The following is a 23,085-nucleotide window of genomic DNA, read 5'->3' on the forward strand; positions in this document are numbered from 1 at the left end:
TCAATTGTCTTTTGCATCTGTTTTCTATACCTAATAATTATATAATAGAAAATAATTAAAGTTTTTGATATTTTCATATAATATTATTTTTTTACTCTTGAAATCAATATTATGAAATGAATGATTATTGTTAAAGACATGACAGCTCCAAAGACCCAAGCCACCTTAACGTATGCGTCCATAGCATTAAAAGTTCTAGACCTAGGCGACTTTAAGTGTGCATCTGCGAGATTAAGAGGGATGGAATTGGATGACTTAGGCATGCATCTGTCGGATTAAAAGACGTGGATCAGGGTGACTTAAGTTTGAATCTGCTAGTCTAAAAGGCTCCATAGAATTGAAGATTTCAATGTATTGGATAGGCTTTTTCACATACCATACATAATAAATACACTTCTGGATTAATAATCAATATATGTTTATCGTTGGATTAATATAAACCACGACATGGGAAATAAAATATTCCGCACAAATATATAGCATATATTACAGTTTTCACAGATGCAAATATAACATGATCGAAATACATGCAACCGACTTACAAGTTTACAAATTTATTGCCATGATTTGAAGCCTTACAATATTCCTTGCATGACCCTTTAGCCTGGAAATCTTGCTGCACCATCTGTTGCTTCAACCCATGAATGTCTCTGTGTATCAAAATTTTATTTCACCATGATATCCATTTCTCGCAAATGTAAATATAGCATTATCGAAATACATGCAGCCGGCTTACAAGTTTACAAACTTATTGCCATGATTTGAAGCCTTACAAATATTCCTTGCATGACCCTCTATCCTAGAAAGCCTGCTGCACCATCTGTAGCTTGATCCGATGAATGTCTCTGTGTATCAAACTTTATTTCACCAAGTTATCCATGTTGTAGAACGTGTCTCCTGTTGGTACCATAATATGCTCAGTTTAACACCACGATATCCCTAGATCATAGAAATCCTGGAGAAATCGCTGTTCTAAACAGAAAAAAGCCGCCCAAAGCTCATCTTCTACACCTACGCGGAGAACAAATGGATTTCTAAACGTCTAAATTTCATTTTCCGTTGTCCGCACCTCTTTTACTTTCTGGTTATCTGCATGGGCGACCCGAAATTCAAACGGTAGAAGATGGCCAAGCGATCAGACAAAAGCTCATTCAATGAAATAATCTCAAACTTATTCAATGGAACCGTTTCGATACCTAACATTGTGCAGTGTTTTATTAAACCATTTCATTTCAAACAAGGACTGCATGCTGCCGAGAGTCCCTGTCGGTGGATACTTTTGTTTTCGTATTTAATATATTTACATATGATGCCCACAACAGCGATACCCTCTGCATACATGGTCTGCAATGCAAAAAGATGATTTGATTTGCAATGCAAGAAGATAATTTGATGCTCATATCTATATTGGAAAAAAATCCCATAATTATAATTATTTTTTTTAATTGTAATAATCAAACTCTTAAAAGGATTATACATATGAAATTATACAAATCTAATCCTATTACAAACTGTTGTTTATAATATGATTTTTTTTTAATTGTAATAATCAAAATCTTAAAAAGATTATAGATATGAAATTATACAAATCTAATCCTATTACAAACTGCTGTTCATAATACGCATATATCCATAAATGTCAAATACTACAATAAGCCGGTAGATACTTTTCTCTTGGCATTTAAGAAAGAAAGAAATGTTAATTTATTACAGACTGCTGTTCATAATAAGCATATATTCATAAATGTCAAATACTACTACTAAGCCGGTAGATACTTTTCTTTTGGCATTTAAGAAAGAAAGAAATGTTAATTTATTTCCATATGATGCCGACAGCAGCGATACCCTCTGCATACATGGTCTGCGATGCAAGTAGATCATTTGATGCTCATATCTATATTGGAAAAATACTCCCATAATTATAAAAGTACAATTTTTTTTTAATTGTAATAATCAAACTCTTAAACAAGCAGACAAACTACTATTCCTTTGGTTAAAAAACTCAAAACTCTCCAAAGATTCTAGATATGAAATTATACAAATCTAATAGTATTAGAAACTAGTGTTAATAATATGCATATATCTATAAATGTCAAATACTACCAAGGATCATAATAAAACTGCTTTTCATAAATGTCAAATACTACTAAGGATCATAATAAAACTACTTTCCATAAATGTCAAATACCACTAAGGATCATAATAATTAAAACTGCCCATATATCGTTCTTGACCGTGCCAAACATCAAATGCCACCTGCTTCAGTCAGCAATGGTACAAGCTTCCCACTATTATGTTTTGTATGGTGAAATGGATGGTAATAATGTAATTCTTTAGTAACATATAGTTAGTGAATTACAAATAGATTGCATATAAAAATGTCATTCAAACCTTAATTATGTATGCATTGATGTCTATACAGGTGACCTGTGCAGTTCGAATTTCAGATGCAAAAAAAACAACAAATATTTCATTGAAAATGTAGTTCGAATAGGGGAAATGAGGAAAGAAAATAAACATTCAGTTATACATAGACCAAGAAAGATTCATAACTGACTTGAAAACTGAAACCAAACACACAAATAAACACACAGGATTTACGTGGTAAAACCTTGACAGGGTGTCAAGGAAACATCCACGGGGCAAGGCATTGGAATCTCTATTAATTCAAGAATGATTCTCCATGATTACATTTCTGAGGCATTCACTAATTTTATACAAACCTCTTCCGTTACATAACTGTTGTTTTGGTATAAAACTAACTAGTAGTAACTAATACGATTATTACTCATATTTACATAATTCGTTGTCAAACTTCCAACAAACTCCACCTTGACAAAAATTTTCCTAATCCCTTGCCCATTCCCATTCATCATCTTTTCTACAAGCCAAGAGAAGCTAAACACCATCGTAGCTTCTCTACTGTAACTCGCTTTGTGAATATGTCTGCACAATTCTCTCGCATATGGACCTTTTGAAGAGCTACTTTTCCGCCATCGATCACATGTCTTAGAAAATGATACCTTACATCAATGTGCTTGGTTCTGTTGTGATAAGTAGGATTTGTAGCCAAGTGAATAGCACTTTGACTGTCACAAAGTAAATTCACTTTCTCCTACGTCCTTCCAATCTCATCAAGCAAACCCTTTAACTAGATTGCTTCTTTACTGACATCTGAAGCAGCTATATATTCAGCTTTGGTAGTGGACAATGCAAATATTTCTTGAAGCTTTGACATCCAACTAATTTCTCCACCTACAAGAGTAAATACGTAACGTGTAGTAGATCTTATTTTCTCCAAATCACCTACATAATCAGCATCTACATATCCGCAGATTGATCCTTCACTACCACTAAAGATGATGCAATGGTCACTTGTGCCTCTTAGTTATCGAAGCACCCATTTCACCACTCACCAATGTTATTCACCTAGATTTGCCATGAACCTGCTGACAACTCCAACTGCATGTGAAATGCCAGGTCTTGTAGATACCATCGCACACATTACGTTGCCTACAAAATTTTTCATATGGTACATGAGACATATACTTCTTTTCTTCATCAGTTCTAGGACTCAAATCTGAGGAAAGCTTAAAATGGGAAGCTAGTGGAACATTAACAGGTTTCACATTATTCATAGAGAACTTTTGAAGTACTTTCTCCACATACTTCTGTTGTGATAACCAAAGCTTACCATTTTTCCTGTCTCTGTGTATCTCCATGCCCAAGATATGTTTTGCTGCTCCAAGATCCTTCATATCAAATGTCCTAGAGAGCTAAGACTTTAACCTGTTGATCTCTTCCATGCTTTTTCTTCCAATAATCATATCGTCAACATACAAAGCTAAGATAATGAACATGACATTGAAACTTTTGAAGTATACACAATGATCATACTCACTTCTTATAAAGTTCTAGCTAACCATGAAGGAATCAAACTTCTTGTACCATTGTCTAGGAGACTGCCTCAGACCATACAATGATTTCTTGAGCTTGCAAACTAATCTTCTGTTGCGACCTTATACAAAACCTTTTGGTTGTTCCATATATATCTCTTCATTCAAATCACCATGTAGAAAAGTTGTTTTAACGTCTAACTATTCTAAATCAAGATTAAGTAACTCAGTTAATGCCAAAACAATACGAATAGAAACAAGTTTTACAACTGGAGAAAAAATCTCATGAAAGTCTATACCTTCAACCTGAGAATACCCTTTTGCTACCAGTCTCGCCTTATACCTTTCGATACTTCCATCAACTTTCTGTTTCAGTTTGAAGACCCACTTCCATCCATCAACACTTCTCCCTTCAGGAAGCTCTACAAGATCCTAGGTATAGTTCTTGGCTAAGGAATCCATTTCTTCTTCCATAGTCGTTTTCCATTTTTTGCTATCTGTATCATCTAATGCTTCATGATAACAAGAAGGTTCCCCATCTTCAGTAATCAAATCAAAAGATGAAGCAGAATCTTCATACCTTTGGGGAGATTTTCTTTCCCTTGTAGACCTTCTTAGAGCGACTGGTTGCTAAACTCGTTCAGAAGCTTTAATGACTTCCTTTGTGTCTTCAACACCTTTTTCTCCAGAAGTCTCTCCTTCCTTTTGACTGTCACCAAAAGATCTAGCCTCCAACTGAACTCGTTGATTTGGCAATACATGTTCCTGTTCAATTCTTTCAACATTTGATTTTAAAAGAGAAGATTCATCAATTGTTACATCTCTACTAATAACTATCTTCCTCAATGTAGGATCCCACAACCTGTATCCTTTCACTGCATAGTCATACCCAACAAAGACATAAAATTTCGATTTTGGATCTAATTTTGAACGCTAATTTTTAGGAATAAGAGAATAAGCATCACAGCCAAATATTCTCAAATGTGAATAATCACAAGACTAACCTGTCCAAATTTCTTCAGGAATTTTACAATTAATTGCTACTAAAGGTGATCTATTAACTAAATAACAAGCACTAGATACTGCTTCTGCCCACAACTCCTTTTGCAAGTTAGCATTTATGATCATTCTTCTGGCTCTTTCCATAAGAGTCTGATTCATATGCTTAACAACACCATTTTGCTGAGGAGTATAAACAACAGTTTTGTGTCTAATAATTCCCTCATCCTTATAGTATTGTTCAAATTCAATTGAAGTGAACTCACCACCATTTTCAGTTCTTAAACATTTAATAGATTTGCATGTTCTCTTCTCTACCGTTGCTTTAAATTGTTTAAAGACATTAAATACATCAGCTTTATTTTTTAGCATAAAGACCCAAACTTTATGGGAGAAATCATCTATAAATGTTAAAGAATATAGAGCACCTCCATATGATACAACAGGGGATGGTCCCCACAGATTAGAATGAATATAGTCTAAAATATCTTTACTATTATGATTTCCAACTTTAAATCTCTGTTTACACTGTTTTCCATACACACAATGTTTACAGAAATCTAACTTCAAGGATTTCAGATCGGGAAGAGATTTACGTTTCATCAATATTTGAAGACCTTTCTTGCTCATATGACCTAATCGCTGATGCCATAGACGAGTACATGCTTCTTCCTTTTCTGACGCAACCGCTGCTTCATTGACTTGAGTACTTCCTTTTAACTTGTAAATATTTCTGACCTTTTTTTCTTTCATAACCACTAGGGCTCCTTTAAAGACTTTCAAGACGCCATCCCGACCTGTAAACTTATAACCATCTGAATCCAACACTCCCAAAGAAATCAATTTTTTCTTCAAATTAGGTACATGTCTAACACTAGTTAATGTTCTAACTGTGTTATCATACATCTTAATCCTGATATTTCCCATCCCAATAGTTTGACATGACACATTATTACCCATAAACACAGAACTACCATTTACATTTTCATTTGAAGTAAACCAATTTCTGTGTGGACACATGTGATGAGAAGCACCAGAGTCTAACAACCATCTTTCTGAACCCTGAGAGACATTACATTTAGGTGGAGTTTCATCTATCATACATAATTCTTTAGTAGGTAAAACTTCATCTATCATACCTAAAGCAAACTGATTCGCTTCCTTCTTCGGGTTATCAGATTCTTTTCATTTCCAACTGTCTTTCTTCAAGTGTCCAATTTTATTGTAGTGCCAACATTTTGCCTTACACTTCTTTCCCTTCAATTTAGATCTGGAAGACCCCCTTGGTTTTTCTCCTCTTTCCTTTGAGCATCCTCTAGCTACTATGGCTTCTGATGTAGCTGTTTCAGTACTGGATTTCTTTTGTACTTCTTCAGACAGGAAAGCTCCCACAACTGATTCAAACTTCAAAGAATCAGTAGTGCTCAAGTTGATTGAAGTTCCAAAGCGATCCCATGATTCGAGAAGAGAACATAGCAATTTCATGGCTTTATCTTCTTCCTGAATCTTAACTTCGATATCTATTAATTGGAAATTGGCATATGAGTGTATTAAAAACATTCAAATTTTTCTGCAACTTTTGAACCTTCTTTCATTTGAAGACTGTACAACTCTCTTTTCAGATAAATTCTATTGGTTAATGACTTTGTCATATAGAGTTTTTCCAATATTTCCCACAATCCTGAAGCTGTACTCTCTTCAACAATGTTGAAGAGAACCTCGTTCGCCAGGCATAACCTGATGGTACTAGGAGCTCGGGCATCCAAGTCCTCCCAGTCTGAATCAGTCATGGTTGCAGGTTTCTTAGTTTCCCCATCCAATGCCTTGTTCAACCCTTGTTGCACAAGAAGATCCCTAACCTTCAGTTTACAAAGAGAAAAATTGCTCTTTCCGGTGAATTTATCCACCTCGAATTTCGCATTCAACATCTTGGCCATTTTGTTCTTCTCCTAGGGCTTTAGTTTTTCAACTAGGGTTTATATTTTTTTCCAAAAAATAATCTTCCAGCAAAAAAAATTATTTGCAAACCCTTTCTTTCTTGCAAACCCCTTTGTTTTTTTTTTGTGAAAAACAAACAAAAAAACCTTTGTTTTCGTGAAAAACAAACAAAGATTTTATTTTCTTGAAGTTCTTTCCTCCAATATTTGTATAAAAGCCAACCCTTAAAAAGAAACTTGAATTGATTTCAATCTGCTGTTTTTGTTTCAAAAAAGATTTCTGCTAAAAATAAAAAGGTTCTAGAAACTTTGATGAATACCCAGATTCAATTGCAATTTTGGAAAACAACAACTTGATTTAGCCTTCCCCAACAAACATGCTACAAAACCTCGCACCTCTCCACGCAGGTTCCTCTTCAGGTGACTCTGCCTGCCTTCAATGGCTCTGGCATGCAAGAACTCTTGGACAACAGCGTGGGTTTGGTTGCTTGATTTTAGACGTAGAGAGGTCTCCTCCTCTCCTTCACGCAGACCGTTCAACATATGACAGTGAATTGCATGCAGAATGCTTGGACAACAACATTTGCATTCACCCTTCACACACGCAGATAACCCTTCACAACTGTGGCAGGAGTTTTTTTTTTTTCAGTGGTGCTCTGGCAGCACGCAACAACATGGACAATGCACAATGTTTCAGTGTTGCTCTGGCAACATGCAACAACATGGACATCGCACAACATTTTAGTGGTGCTTTGAAATCACACAACAACATGGACAGCACACAGCACCTCTCCACGCAGTTCACGCTTGCACTCACGCCCTTCACACAGTAACTTCACACACAAGGCAGCAGATGGGCATGCAACAATGATGCCTTCCTTGACGAAGTTGTAACTTAACACAAAAGGAAGCAGATGGGCATGCAACAGTGGTGTATTCCTTGACACAGATGTCAAGGCTCCTCGATGCACGCAAAAGACCCCTCTCTCCACGCCGGTGCCTCCTCGCTCCAAGCCAATTCTGGACATAGAGTATGCAGGTTCCTGCGTCCTCTTTTCTCTTTACGCAGGCCAGTGCCTCCTCTTTATGTAGGGCAGAGGGTTTCTCTTCATGGTTTACAAACCAAACCAAACCTTAGAGTATACACACAGGTGGCACATGGCTTTGGTCTTCATGGGACTGCAGAGAATACACGCAACAAATGGCACGGTCTTCATGCACTCAGACTAACTCAACTCATCTGGCTCTGATACCAATTGTAGTTCGAATAGGGGAAATGAGGAAAGAAAATAAACATTCAATTATACATAGACCAAGAAAGATTCATAACTAACTTGAAAACTAAAACCAAACACACAAATAAACAAATGGGATTTACGTGGTAAAACCTTGACAGGGTGTCAAGGAAACATCCATGGGGAAAGGGATTGGAATTTCTATTAATTCAACAATGATTCTACATGATTACATTTCTCAGGAATTCACTAGTTTTATAGAAGCCTCCTCCATTACATAACTGTTGTTTCCGTATAAAATGAACTAGTAGTAACTAATACAATTATTACTCATATTTACATAATTCGTTGTCAAACTTCCAACAAATTTATGATACTCATCTAAAGCTTTGTTACCATACAGAGATAGATGGAAACCACCTTAAAGATGACTTAGCTTACGGGGTTGAATTTTTCCACTATGATATGCGGAAACAGTCAGCAGTATTCATAAACTTTTTAATAGAAAAGCCGCTGAATAAAGTAAATAGTTTGAAACAAATGTTGAGATTAAGAGTCAAGAAGAGAATCGATGGAACTCCAAGTTGCAGGAAATGCATTAAAGAAGTGTACAAGTAATAACACAGGCTTTCAATGTTAATATTTAGCTTTGTGGGAAATCTTGATTTGTAACGGTGATCTAATAATTTTTAACTATAGTTGTCATGCATTTGTATCAATATATAATTAATAATTGAACAGTTACCATTAAACTAATAAATTTATGACTTGTGGCAATAACATAAACACTATAACCCACTCTAATGCAATTTTTGTCGCCATTGACAGTAACATAAATTCTAGGGAATATCACCCAACATCCCAGTCGAATGTGGTTCTTGTCTCTATTTGTTAGTTGTCTACTAGCATCCATCTAGAATCTTCATGCATTGCTAGTAACATAAATTCTCTGGAATATCACCTGACACCCCACTCGAATGTCGTTCTCGTCTCTGTTTGTCAGTTGTCTGCTAACTTCTATCTAGAATCTTCATGCATGCTTTCCACTTTTTCTTTTTCTTATAATTCCATGTTCCATTATTTTGGTGACTTCCTCCATTCTGAGGATTCCATGTTACAACATTTTTGTGACCTCCCTTCTTGCCGCATCATGAGATATTTTATGTAGTTATTTTATGCAGTTATTTGGTTTTAGCAAAAAGTAAAACTCTCAACTTTTGAGAGAGTTGAAGCAACTTGTGTTTATAATGGGGATTCCACAATTTTTTGTAAGGGAGTGGGTGCATATAATGTCGAATCAAGAAGATTAGATACCAGGGCAAGGAACAATGGTAAGGGATAGGTGGTAGGTGAATTTGGCCCTTCATCAGTCATTTTTATTCTACCTGCAATACCACCCACCCAATATAGTACAATAAACAATCCTATCACCAACTTTTATATTAATAAAGAAATTTGTTAAAAGCATCTGACTACATGTAAAAATAAACTTGAGCTCCTTTGTGAATTTAAGTCTTATAATGTAACTTAAATCTTAACGATGAAAAAGAAATTACAGTTACTCTATCAATCTTAATCCAAAAATGATGAAAACGAAATTACAGTTACTCTATCAACGGAGGAAACTCAAGAAATGGAGGACTCAAGACCCTTATGGGAAACAATACAGCATATTGGAGACTCAGACTCAAGAAATGGAGGACTCAAGACCCTTCTGGGAAACAACACAGCATATCGATGCATACTTGGTGGGGTAAGTCAATTAGCCTGACCAGTACATGATATCGACTTATAGATCAATATTCTTTTTGTTTTTATTATTACAAATTCCATGTTCTAGTATGAATTACTATGAATGTAGATTGTGGTGGTGCTAAGCTATTTCTAAAGCATTCTACATTGAAGGGTGATATTTTCAGCCTTACACTCGTGCCCTCAAATTGTGTTATTCAATGGGCTTTTGGTTACTCAGGATCTGGAGCTATAACTCGCTACTGAGAATGCCTATGAATAAAATAGAGAAATACCTCGCTACTGACAGTAATCCCTATGAATAAAAGAAAAAAAAACATAATGCAAGGTTAATTACCCAGACATCAGTGGATGTGAAGCTCGAGGTAGTCATAATTTGAAGAAGTAGTCTGAATCAAAATCAACTGATATATTTTCTCTATTTGGAGAGAGCAAGCATTCAATCTGAGATAAGTGAATGCATACCTGTAAGGGGGACATTGATTCAACCATTTGGGTGTATATTTGCACCAATTGGGGGACAGTGATTCAACCATTTGGGTGTATACTTGCAGCAATTGGGTGTAACTTTGTAGTGGTGGGAATGTCCGATGTTGGATGTTATAAGTTGTGCCCATGGAGTTGGATGTTGTAGGTTATGCTGATGGGGTGATGAGAATCAAGGGGGTGCTCAGAATCAGGGGTTGCAGGGTTATGAACTGGTATGGATGTATTGAAACATTTCAGACAGTAGAATGTGAAGTAGGTATGGATGTATTGAAACATTTCAGGTAGTAGATGGTGAAATTGTGGACGAAAGGAAAATGGAGAACATGCTAGTAGGGGAGCAACAAAGAGAAGCTAAGATAAGAAGTGGAGACGAGAAGAAAGGTTGGGTTTGTAAGACACAAAGGAGTTCACAGGAGCTCTGCCAACTATTATCGACATGCAAGTTGCCACGAAGCCGTGTGTTCCCAACTAAGTAAGCGGGCACAGACGTGAAGGAACTTTGGATAAAATAAGAAAATACCTAAAAAAACTATGAGCAATAGAACTTTGGATAAAATGTTAAAGCCTACAATAAGAGGTTGGATATAATTTTAAACAACAATAAAACTTTGGATAAAACATTTAAACCTGAAATAAGAGGTTGGATAAAATTTTAAATTGCAATAAAACTTTTCTTACAAGTTTTAAGCCAGCAATAAAACCTCAATCTTATTGCCCAACCAAATCATTTTTGTTGAGTTAATACATAGCCTCATATATAGTTTTGAGATGTCGACACTTGAATTAATAGGCGGTCAACTATCTTTCGATCGCTATAGTCCCTGCTTCACCCTAGGCAGGGAGTCATAACCCTGACCCAATTTTATTTAAAAGGAATAACACGTAACATATCTTTTCTCGTCGCTCCACACTCCCTCGTAGCAGAGTCGTCGATATGTGACTCCGACTAAGCATATTCATGACATATTCACCCATATTTAATCTCGTTGGTCCAATTATATTTATAACAAAAAAATAAACCAACTTACTTCCAACTGAAGTCCAAATATATACCCTTCATCAAATAATCAAGGACAATTTATCAAAATACCTAAAATATATGTGAATTGTGAAAACTATAATTGATAAATAAAATGAATGAATAAACATCCTTGTTTCCGTTTTTTTCCTAGCCAAAGGAAATGCAATATATCCATTTAATAACATTTTAATATGTAGTATTGATGGTAGTCTAGTGTGCTCCTATAGGGTTTCTCAAGTGGTTTTTAGGTGATAATAGTTGCCTCCTAATGTGTAAGGTTGGGAGTAGATGTATATTTAAAACACATCTTCATTTTCTATAGCTGATGCAATTGAATTGGTGGTTAGTAGAGAGAAAGAGATCCCGACCATCAAAATAACAACATCCCGTAATGGAAGAGGGAGAACCCACTTAAGAAACAACTATCCTTGAAAATATTAGTTTCTCTATAGAAATGAGGTTGGCTTGTCCCACGCTTTTGAAGTTATGAAAAGATGATTATGATAGTTGACAAGATGTTGATAGCTTTGTTAATCATAAAATAAGTAGACAAGAACTTTAATGACACTCTAGCTAGTAGATTGTGAACTAGACATTTGCATCACCCTCATGCGCACCATTAATAGTAAAGTACTATTTGAATAAATCATAGTCAAAGAAGATGGGTATTTAAGAAGAAGTTGAATATGAAGATAAATTAGAGAAGTAAAAATACTTCATAATAGCACAGTAGTAAAGTACTATTTAAATAAATGTCACTGGAAGAAGATGGGTATTTAAGAAGAAGTGGAATGTAGAAGATAAATTGGAGAAGTAAAAATACTTCATAATAACAAAGGATTATGCTAGGCACATGGAAATGATTTCAGTGACATTTTTTCTCCAATTGCTAAATTAAATTCTATTTAATTTCTTTCATTTTTGTATTTTTGCTACCTTTTATCTTAATGTAGAGTATATATTGGGATATTGAAGAAGAAATACATATATGGAATACACATAAGTTTTTGTGGTGAAGCTAAAGAAAGTTTTGGGTTTCAAGATAAAAGAGCACACATATGGGTTAAAATAGTCTCTAAGAATGTGGTATCAAAAGTTTGATACTTATATATTCGAACATGTTTTTTACAAGGAGTAATGCTAGTCCATATGTATTTTAATTTAGTTGGTGATCATTTTATTTATGAGGTCTCGAATATCGATGATACTTTCTTAGTTGGAAACAATAAGGAAATCATCAACAATGTCAAAACTCACCTTTCCTCTAAATTCAACATGAAAAATATTGGTGGAACAAATTTTACTATGAGCATGGAAATTAAAAGAAATTAGAAAAATGAGAAACTTTGGTTGATTAAAAAGAATACGGTGACACAATATTGTAGAGATTTAATATGGAGGAATGTAAACTAATCGAAGCCTTTATACTTATGGTTGTAAAGTTATCTACATATTAATGTCCCAAAGCATAAGAATAAGAAGAGATCATGCCCCATGTTCCATATATTAGTTCTATTGGTACTTTTTATATGCAATGGTTTATACTAGGTTGAAATCACACATGTAGTGAGATATTGTGAAGTTATATATCAAAATTGGGAAGGGACCATTGGATATTATTATAATTATAGTGTCAACATCCAAGGATATTATTATATTAAATAGTGTGAGGATATTAATGGTAAGAAATAACGCCCATAGTTTTATTGGCAATCACTGTGATATGAAGTATTAATAACCCATGAGATTCAAAGTTTAAATCCTTAATAAGTTAAACCAATGAGAAAAATAATAAAAAATAGATTATGGCACTCTAGCTTGCTACTAAATAAAGATATAAATGAAATTTCTAATTTGCTATTAAATAAAGATATAAATGAAATTTGTAGTTTGCTATTAAATAAAGATATAAATGAAATTTCTCTGTTGTAGGAATGATGAGTTGCACATGATTAGAGTTGTTGAGAATAAGTATTATGTTTAAATTCTATTACACTTTTTTTTGTATTCACTTTTTATTGAATAAGTATTATGTTTAAATTCTATTTATTGGTTTTCATTTCATAAAGAATCTATATGTAAATTACTTAGTGGAATCTTTAGAAATTATAAATATTAATTCAAATAAAGATTAGAGTTGTTGCAAATAAGTATTATGTTTAAATTCTATTACACTTTTTTTTTAATTCACTTTTTATTGAATAAGTATTATGTTTAAATTCTATTTATTGGTTTTCATTTCCTAAAGAATCTATATGTAATTACTTAGTGGAATTTTTAGAAATTATAAATATTAATTCAAATAAAGATATGGAACGAAATTTTTCAGGCTCTTCTTACTAAAAAGTGCTATCCAATATCACCGTTACTTTTTATATATTATGCACACCTATGTAACTCAGTGATAGTTATCTAGTTGCCTATAATGCATGATGAATAGATGTCAAAATTTCTTAAAAGATGTCTTCATAAATATCACAAAGTTGCTTAACCCTAAATTGCTTCACCATGAAAGTAAATACAATGCAATATGGCTCGTAGTGTAATAGTTCTAGTTTCAACCTCCACAGCTCTTATCGTAATAAATACTCAGGAAATAAATAGTAGAATATAGATTGTGACACTTTGATTTGGTGCTAAACAAGGTTGCAATGCAGCGGAATACCTGTGGAATACACAAGCAGAAAGTAAAAGTATTAGTAGCAACCAAAAATACGTTGTTTACAATTAAGACGGTTGGTTTTGTGGCCACTACTGAGAATGGGCTCCATGTTCAGTCAGTCAACTAGTTTACGCCAGAGATAATACAGAAGATTAGCATGATTCTTGATAACACGCACAAATCACAAGAAAGGGTAAAAAATAAAATTAAAATTAAAATTCTCTCTGGGTAATCATGTTAAATTGACATTGAGGTTAGGATCCAACCTCTAACACGACCGACCAAATCGTAGTATAAGAACCCAAAAGCTAGATAAATTGAATGGTAACACACGACGACATTATTGACGTAGTTATATTTATATATATATATGAGACATTTAAATAATTAGTTGATTTATGTATTTGATGTTAGATATTAATTTCACTATTTTTCAGGTGTTATTATATTTGATTCTATTGTGCGTTAGATGGTATATAAGAGAGATTTAAATAATTAATTGGTTTATGTATTTGATGTTGAGATATTAGTTTCACTGTATTTATTATGTGTTATTATATTTGATTTTATTGTGTTTTAAGTGGTTATATATAATTTTATTTTATTTCATAAATGTGGAGCTCCATTTTTTATTTTTTATTCTCTGTCGTGGTATATGAAAAAAAAAAAATAAGATAGGAAAGTTTGCACAAAACTCCATAAAAGAACAGCAACTTGAGAAAAGTGAAGTCAGCGGCTTATGAATCTTGTTGAATCACATGACAAATTGAGAGTTTGTAAAAGAGAAAAATAACCCTGCTGTGGCCAAGCAAGTGAACAGCAAAAAGCTGGAAAGAAACGCGTTCCATTCAAAGACTTTTTTTGTGAAAAGTAGCCGATTTAACGTACCCTCCGACCTTTAAAGCAACGTTATTAACACATACATAATGCACGGAAACTCTTATTTCATAGATCATAGAAAAGTAAATACTGCCTGACATGCAAGGTCGATAGCTTTCGTCCTTTTTCTCCAAGTTGCTATCTCGATTGGCGTGTTATCACTGAGAAAGCGAAAACTATCTGCCTTGCATATCAAACAACATTTACTTTTCTATAGTCTATGAAATAAGAGTTTCTCATAACTCACCGTTAGTGCAAAGGCGTTACTCATGCTAACAATTAAACGAGAGTCGTTAGTCTACATTACTGACATGCTTTCCAGCCTCACTGTCCATCCTCACAACGCATAGTCCGTTATAGTGATATACGGCAAAGGTACCAATGCTCAACAATTAAACGAGAGTTGTTAGCCTATATTACTTACATGTTGTAGTGCGTTAATTAAACGAGAGTTGTTAGTCCACATTACTTACATGCTGTAGTGCGTTATAGTGATATACGGCAAAGCTACCAGACAAAACGATCCAGATTTGGATTGAAAAGTCAAAGTTCACGAGTTTTTAAGAAATGTACTCGTGAGGTTTTTTTTGGAAATATGTTTATTTTTGTTTGTTTAAACATTTTTTTGGAAAGGGTTTTTTTTGAGAATTTTAAGGACTTGCTCTTTTCTCGGAAGTATTTTTAAATATCTTAAAGAAACAAATGGTGTATTTTATTGGAAAGAAATTTATTATAAGGTTTTGGGAAGTATTTTTAAATATCTTAAAGAAACAAATGGTGTATTTTATTGGAAAGAAATTTATTATAAGGAGGTGATGTTTGAGTTAAAAGTTAAAAAAATAAAATAAATTTTTTTTTTTTTTGAAAAAAGATGGTAAAAGGGGGCTTATATCTCTATTAAAGAAATGGTTTTTCCTAAATCTTTGTCACATTCTTAATTTTGTTTGACAAAAATTACAAGTTTTGGTCTTTAAGAATGAAGACATTTCTGAAAGCCCAAGAATGTTGGGATATCTTCTGGAACCGAACAATTAACTGCCATGAATAATAATCAGAGTAATGTCGCGGCAAAACTTAGAAAGAAAGAACACATAACCAAATGTTGGATACAAACACAGTGGATGATTCTATCTTCAACAAGATAATCAGCACATAACCAACAAAAGAAGCTTGGGATATTTTGAAAGACGTGTGTCAAGGTAATAATACAATGAAGACTGTTAAATTGCAGACATTGAGAGCAGAGTTCGAAACCCTGAAAATGATTGAGACAAAGAATGTGGATAAGTTCACAACTAGAGTCATGGGAATAGTCAATCAAATCAAACTTATTGGTGAAACCATTACATATCATAAAATTGTTGAAAAAGTTCGTCGAAGCCTACCCAATAAATATGACATGATTGTAACAGTGATTTTCGAATCCAAAGATTTTACAACTTTCTGAGTAGTATAATTGACTAGATTACTTCTAACACGTGAAAAAAGACTCAAATTGGCAAAATACTCCATGGGATAAGCTTCCAAAGAAAAAATCTCATTTGGCAGAGGATATATAGGCGGAGGCAAGTGAAGTAGAGGAAGATCAGAACATCATCATGCAACAGAGCAGTGGAGACCTCTACAAAACCAAACTCAGAGAAGCAGAACATGGAGAAAATGTAATGTCCAATGTTATTACTGCAAGAAATTTGGGAATTATGAACATGAATGTAGAAAGAAACATTGTGATCAGAAGAGAGGCAATGCCCATCTCTTCAACAGTGAAGGAGAATCTTTTGAAACATTGTTTCTTTCGTTCCATCCTTTTGAAGACACTCACAACAACGACCTTTGGTTGCTGGATAGTGGCTGAAGCAATCATATGACATGTAACAAAATTTTGATCTCTTATCTTGATGCTTCCATAATATGAAAAATTACTCTTGGAGATCGTTCTTGTATAAAAGATGAAGGAAAAGCTACTATCCTTATTCTAACTAAACATAATCAACAAAAATACATACCTTATGTTTATTATGTTTGACATCTAAAGCATAACCTCAGTAGTGTAAGACAATTGATGGAACATGGTTATCATGTAATATTCCAAGGGAACACATATTATATCTATGACAAATCACCCAATGGAAGACTGATAGAAAAGGTTGGAAACACTAAGAATATGATGTTTACATTGACTCTTACAAGTTGAAATATATCAGAGTCTTTTGTCCACAATGTGTCAAGAATAGAAGAGTCTCATCCATGGCATTCTAGGTATGCCCATATCCCATTCAAGAGTCTAAGTATTCTTTAGAAACATTCAATTGTCATTGGTCTCCCTTTTATGAATTAAAAGATTGTAATTGTGAAATTTGTCTTCTATCCAAGCATAAAAGATATATCTTTCCCACATCTTTTTCTAGAGAAAAAGAACATTTATATTTGGTCCATTAAGATATATGTGGTATAATGCAGACACAATCCATTGGTGGTAGTCATTATTTTATCACATTCATTAATGATTATAGCAAGAAGATATGGGTGTATTTTCTCAAAATTAAATTAGATACTTTCTCAAGATTTAAAGAGTTCAAAGTAGAAGCATAAAAGTACAGAGGAGGAGTGTACAATTCTAACAAATTCAAATGTTTTTTTCGAAAACAAGGAATACTAATGCAAAACACAAGAAGATATACTCCATAATAGAATGGAGTAGCAAAAAGGAAAAATCATTCAATCATGAACATGAACATATGTATGCTACATGAGAAGAAGTTGTCAAATAACTACTAGGTTGAAGCAGTTTTGAAAACAATGTATGTACTTAATAGATCTCCAACAACTAGTCTCCAAGAGACAATACCTCAAGAAGCATGGGATGGTAAAAAGTTAAATGTATCTCACTTCATAATTTTTGGATCAATAGCTTTTACACATGTTCCTTAGCAGCTAAGAAAGAAGCTTGATGATAGGAGTGAAAGATGTATATGTGTAGGCTATAACGAGGAGTCAAAGGCCTACAGACTTTACAATCCAATTACCGAGAAGTTTATTATAAGCAGAGATGTCAATTTTTTTAAAACTAAGTCTTGATCTCATCATATTGATGAAGCTTCAAATGGTACATCTTCAAGCAATAAATCCACTAGTGATTCAACATCTTTAGAAAACAAGAAGCATTAGGCAAATTTATGAGAAAGAGCATGAGTTTGACCAAGATAATCTGTTTGCGTTTATTTTATCTCAACCAGCCCATTTTGAAGAAGAAGTTAAAGAAAAGCATTGGATTGATGCAATGAACCAAGAAATTGCTACCATAGAGAAGAATAGGACTTGGGAATTAGCTGATCTCCCAAGAGACAAAACTAGAATTGGTCTAAAATGGGTAATAAGAGAAAGCTTAAAGGAAAATGGGAGATTGAGAGACATAAGGCAAGACTGGTTGTCAAAGATTTCTCACAACAATTTAGTGTTGACTATGGTGAAACCTTTTCTCCAGTAGCAAGGTTATACACATTCAGAACCATTTTCTCCACAACAGCTCAACACAAATGGAAAGTCTATCAACTTGATGTAAAACTTGCCGTCCTAAATGATATATACTAGGAAGAAGTTTATGTAGAGCATCATGCTGGTTTGAAGTTATAAGACAAGAGCATAAGGTAAATAGATTGAGGAAAGCTATGTGTGGTTTGAAACAAGCTCCAAGAGCTTGGTACAGTCACATCAACACCTATCTAATCAAAAGTGGTTTTTGCAGAAGTAGCCATGAGCCAGCTTTGTATAACAAAAATCATGAAGGTAAAAGTCTTATTGTATGCCTTTACTTAGATGATCTTCTTTATACAAGCAATATGATGTCAGAATACTTCAAAGGAGAAATGCAAACAGAACTTGATATGAAAGATCTAGGGGTCATGAAATAATTCTTAGGCATTGGAGCTCAACAATATTCCAATGGAATTTTTGTTGGTCAGTAGAAATATGCCACTAATATCATCCAAAAGTTTAGAATGACCCACTACAAACCTACTGATACACCAATTGATCAAGGCACCAAATTGAGCAAAGAAGATGTAGCACTACTAGTTGATTCCACACTGTGTAAAAGTATAGTTGGTAATTTATTATAAGTCACTTCAACTAGAGTTGATATCATGTTTGCAACAAGTTTTCTCTCCAGGTTTATGCATCCACCTAACAATTCCCATTAGAAGGTTTCAAAAAGAATCTTAAGGTATATTGCAGGGACCATATAAAATGGTTTGTTCTATAAACATTCTAAAAATCATTCACTTTCAAGTTACATAGACAACGATTATGCATGGAATTTAGATGATCGTAAAAGCACATGAGGGTATGCTTTTCATCTTGGAACAAATATGATTTCATGGGCATCCAAGAAACAATCAATCATTTCAATATCTTCCGTAAAGGAATAATATGTAGCAGTAAATCTAGCATCTTGTCAAGAAATGTGGTTGAGAAGATTATTGAAAGATCTATCAAATGTTCAAAAGGAGTCAACTCCTACTTATTGTGACAAGAATTCATCAATTTCCTTATAAAAAAATAATGTTTTCCACAAATAAAGCAAGCATATTTACACACGTTTTCATTTCATCTGTGATCTTGTCAATGATGGGCACATACTACTTTCTTTTTGTGGTTCAAAAGATCAGCTTGTAGATATTTTCACAAAGCCATTGGGATATAATGTATTTGTATTTCAAAGAAAGAAATTAAGCATTGTAAGTGTCTCTACTTGTAGCAATTGAGATTAGGAGGGGACGTTGAGATATTAATCTCATTGCCTTTTAGGTGTCGTCACATTTGGTTCTGTTGTGTGCTAGGTGTCATAGATAGTTCATTTTTACTTAAGTTCTACTTCATAGGTGTCGACTTCTACTCAAGTAATTTATTATTCATGTTTACAATGTAATCTATTTAGTTATTTTGAATATTGAGAAAAGCAATCTCTGCTCCGCTTTTCCATTTTTCATTCTTTTCCATTTAGCTTAAGGAGAGGGTGGGTAAACAATATCCATAGTTAAATTCATATCTTCATCTCCATCTCAGTCTATTATATTAATGCAATAAATACCGTATAAGTTGTGATATATAATTGTGTTCTTCATCTACATTTAATTGTGATAATGGATAAATATTTAAGGTTTTTTTCATATTCTATAGGACATTGAAAAGCGTCTAATAAAGTGAATATAAATAATATGGTTTAAAGAGAATATAAATAATATGGTTTATGTTAAAGTGAATGGAAATGTGAATTCATATAATGACCAAATACATCATCATGTGAATCTCTTATTATTAAAGATAGAAACTACGAAATGACTACATGATTTCTATCCAAATGATAACTCAGAATAAAAGTACATTTTTCAACAATATTTTTTTTAAATAACATGGAATGCCCCATCCATAAAGAGATGAATTTAAAATATCAAGGATGTTTTCTCCTCTAATTTGTTGTTAATGTTGAATTTATATTTGTGAGTAGCTATGTTATTGGTGATCATATCAACCATTTTCAGATCCAAGCAGGGTTGATCTACAACGACCTGTACAAACATTTTACTCAGTGCCCATAACAATACCATTTAACATACGTGTCATCATATATCATTGTAAAAAATTCTTAAATTATTTTATTTAAGAGAGTGGATATGACTGAACTTACAAAATGGATTAGAATAATTGCAGACTCTTGTATGAGTTTACAAATCCATTTGTATGTATTTGTCGCAATAGAGTGGACTGTATTTTTATTTATATTTATTTTTAATGACTCCTTCGATCAAATATTCATTTACCTGAGAACTTTCTACATGATTTTTTTAAGCCAAGTTTCTGTTCCTTTGGTTACATGGAATAAATCCACTTATAATAGGGTTTACCAAATAAATTGCGGTGATTGACATTTAAATTAACAATTTAATTAAATTAATTTTATTAATCTATCGTATGATTTTATAATAAAAAGAAAAGCTAGTGTTAAATATGAAAGTGGAAAATGTCATGTAGCACCATATATATTAAACATGCGATTAAATATTGTATTAAAATGACATGTATATAATGGAGTTGTTAGCTCGCATGATTACTCGCAACATGTGGTGGCATAATGCTCCAGAGTAAAGACGTTTCAACTTACAATCTTCCAAATTTCACAATTACATGGATCAACAATGACCTGGAATTGGGATATACAGTGGTATAGGAAACCGTCAAGGGGGACAGAGCTGGAGAATGGTCCTTTCTATTATATTAAAGTGAAATCATGGCAATATCTAGCAATATTATGAGAACAACCAAGAGTGGAAACAACAACAACATTAGAAGCATTATTCAGGTCAAACTTCTGTAACAGGTGCTGCAATAGGGGAATTTTTTTCTAGGTAACAAAAAGGGAACAACAGTGATATGATACTATTCGATGGATTAAACATATCTTTCTTCTACATATTATAAAAGACATTGTTGAACGAGTAAATTAAATGGTCAAACTAGTAGAAATAACAGTGGGTTCAACAGTTGCTGGTAAATTAATAAACAATCAGTAAAGTAGTGGATACCATGAAACCACTTGCACCAAATATAGAGGAATTACAAGAAAGGGAGAAAGGAAAAAATTAATTGCAGAGAAATGTGTACCCATCCCACTCGATTCATTTAGTGTAGGAAGATTTTCAGCTAGGACACAACCTTCCAAAATATGGTTACTTGTTACTTTTGCCCAGAATTGGTTGGTCTACAACTCATGTATTTGGTTGTGATACTACATAGGTGTTTTCTGCCACTTTTTCTTATTTCCTCGAGGGACCCTTGAGTAAGGAATAAAGGCTTGATTCTAATATTCAAGATAACGAATACCCATGACTATTTTAAATTTAACTTAGTGACATTATAACTGATTCATATTATTGACTTTATCTGTTAACTGCTGTTTATTTTTCCTTGGCGTTTACCCCCTTACTTATTATATAAAATAGAATGGCTCATCGCTGTGATCAAACCTTATTAATAGGGCCCATCCCCTCCTGCTCCCACATTCTTCAAGTGTGATTTCGCATTAGCCAATTATGGATCCAAAGAAAAATAAATCAAATCGTGTTGGATTATACCATGAGGCGGTAGAAACACCTTTCAAACAAATTTCTTTATCTAAGTCAAAATAAACCTTGTAACCTGTAGAAGTAGAATATCAAGTAGAAAGTCTACGTATTGTGAAATAACCTTTTGGAAATTGTAAAAAATGTAGATAATAATAATATGCCTTTAAGGTTCTTCATTCTACAAAAGAATATATTGTGATGGAGAACACCTATGAGGATTTTGGGATTTTTTTAAAGCACTGATGGATTTATTTTGTGGGTTTTCCTAATTACTTTAAACTCCAACCAAGATCTACTCCTTTGTAAGAAATTAAAGTTAATGCACAACGGAACTTACTTTCCATCTTCAAAGGCATCTGGTCTTGACTTGAGTTATTGGCTCTTGAATCCTTCCAAGAACTTGCAATCCTTTTCTCTGGCTATCCTAAATGACAAAGTATCCAGTCTTCAATGGAGCAGACTATCTTTCTGAGATGATTGCAAGCCTTGGAGACTCAGCCCTTTTATAGCAGTGCAAAACCCCAATCCTAGGGCAGCTGAAATTTAGCTGAAACAAGTCTGTCAAGAAATCTGAAATTTCAGATTTTGAAATCAATCAATCAATCAATCAATCAATCAATCAATCAATCAATCAGAATAGATTCTGATTTCCTTATTCAGCTCAAATTTATTACTGCTATTATTTTAATCAATTATAATCGGTCCATTAACAATTATAATTGTTTAACATTATTCTATATGTATTTGTATCCAAATCCTTATTTAAATACGTATAATGCCATGACTTGATTAATCACATTATTTGGCATATTTTAATCATTACATAAATGTAATCTTGCTGACAGTATTTGACATCATAATCACAATGCACGTATGTCCAACTTAATTATTGTAATCAGACGTCTCTAAATCCAACAATCTCCCACATGGACAAGTGCAACCTTTTGATTATATATCCTTAACTTTATTGCATGCAACTTTTCTGTCTTTACTTATCGTATTTCTTAAACAATTCCGTCCATCAATTATGGTAACAAAGGACTTAAGCGGCATTTGTCACATTTATTCGCAACTAAACTGACATAAATCACGCT

General features: G+C 33.5%; 1 long non-coding RNA gene across 5 annotated transcripts in view; it reads right to left on the reverse strand.

Moving 5' to 3' along the window:
* Positions 1-384: 384 nt before the first annotated feature.
* The window catches only part of LOC149169914 (uncharacterized), a 117,691-nt gene continuing 94,990 nt past the window's right edge, over positions 385-23,085 (reverse strand). Inside the window, exons 3-4 of one of the 5 annotated variants that reach the window (XR_016259819.1) lie at positions 1,197-1,344; positions 385-1,089 (exon numbers count right to left, since the gene is read on the reverse strand). This is a non-coding gene — a long non-coding RNA (uncharacterized LOC149169914). Of the gene's footprint in view, positions 1,345-13,690; positions 13,995-23,085 lie in introns of those variants that run through there. The other 4 variants (XR_016259817.1, XR_016259816.1, XR_016259820.1 and 1 more) reach the window with 4 other exon arrangements.

Source organism: Pinus tabuliformis, chromosome 4_2 (genome assembly GCF_031772625.1).
Source record: "Pinus tabuliformis cultivar Carrire ecotype Pingquan chromosome 4_2, CPIR1, whole genome shotgun sequence".
Lineage (NCBI taxonomy): Eukaryota > Viridiplantae > Streptophyta > Pinopsida > Pinales > Pinaceae > Pinus > Pinus tabuliformis.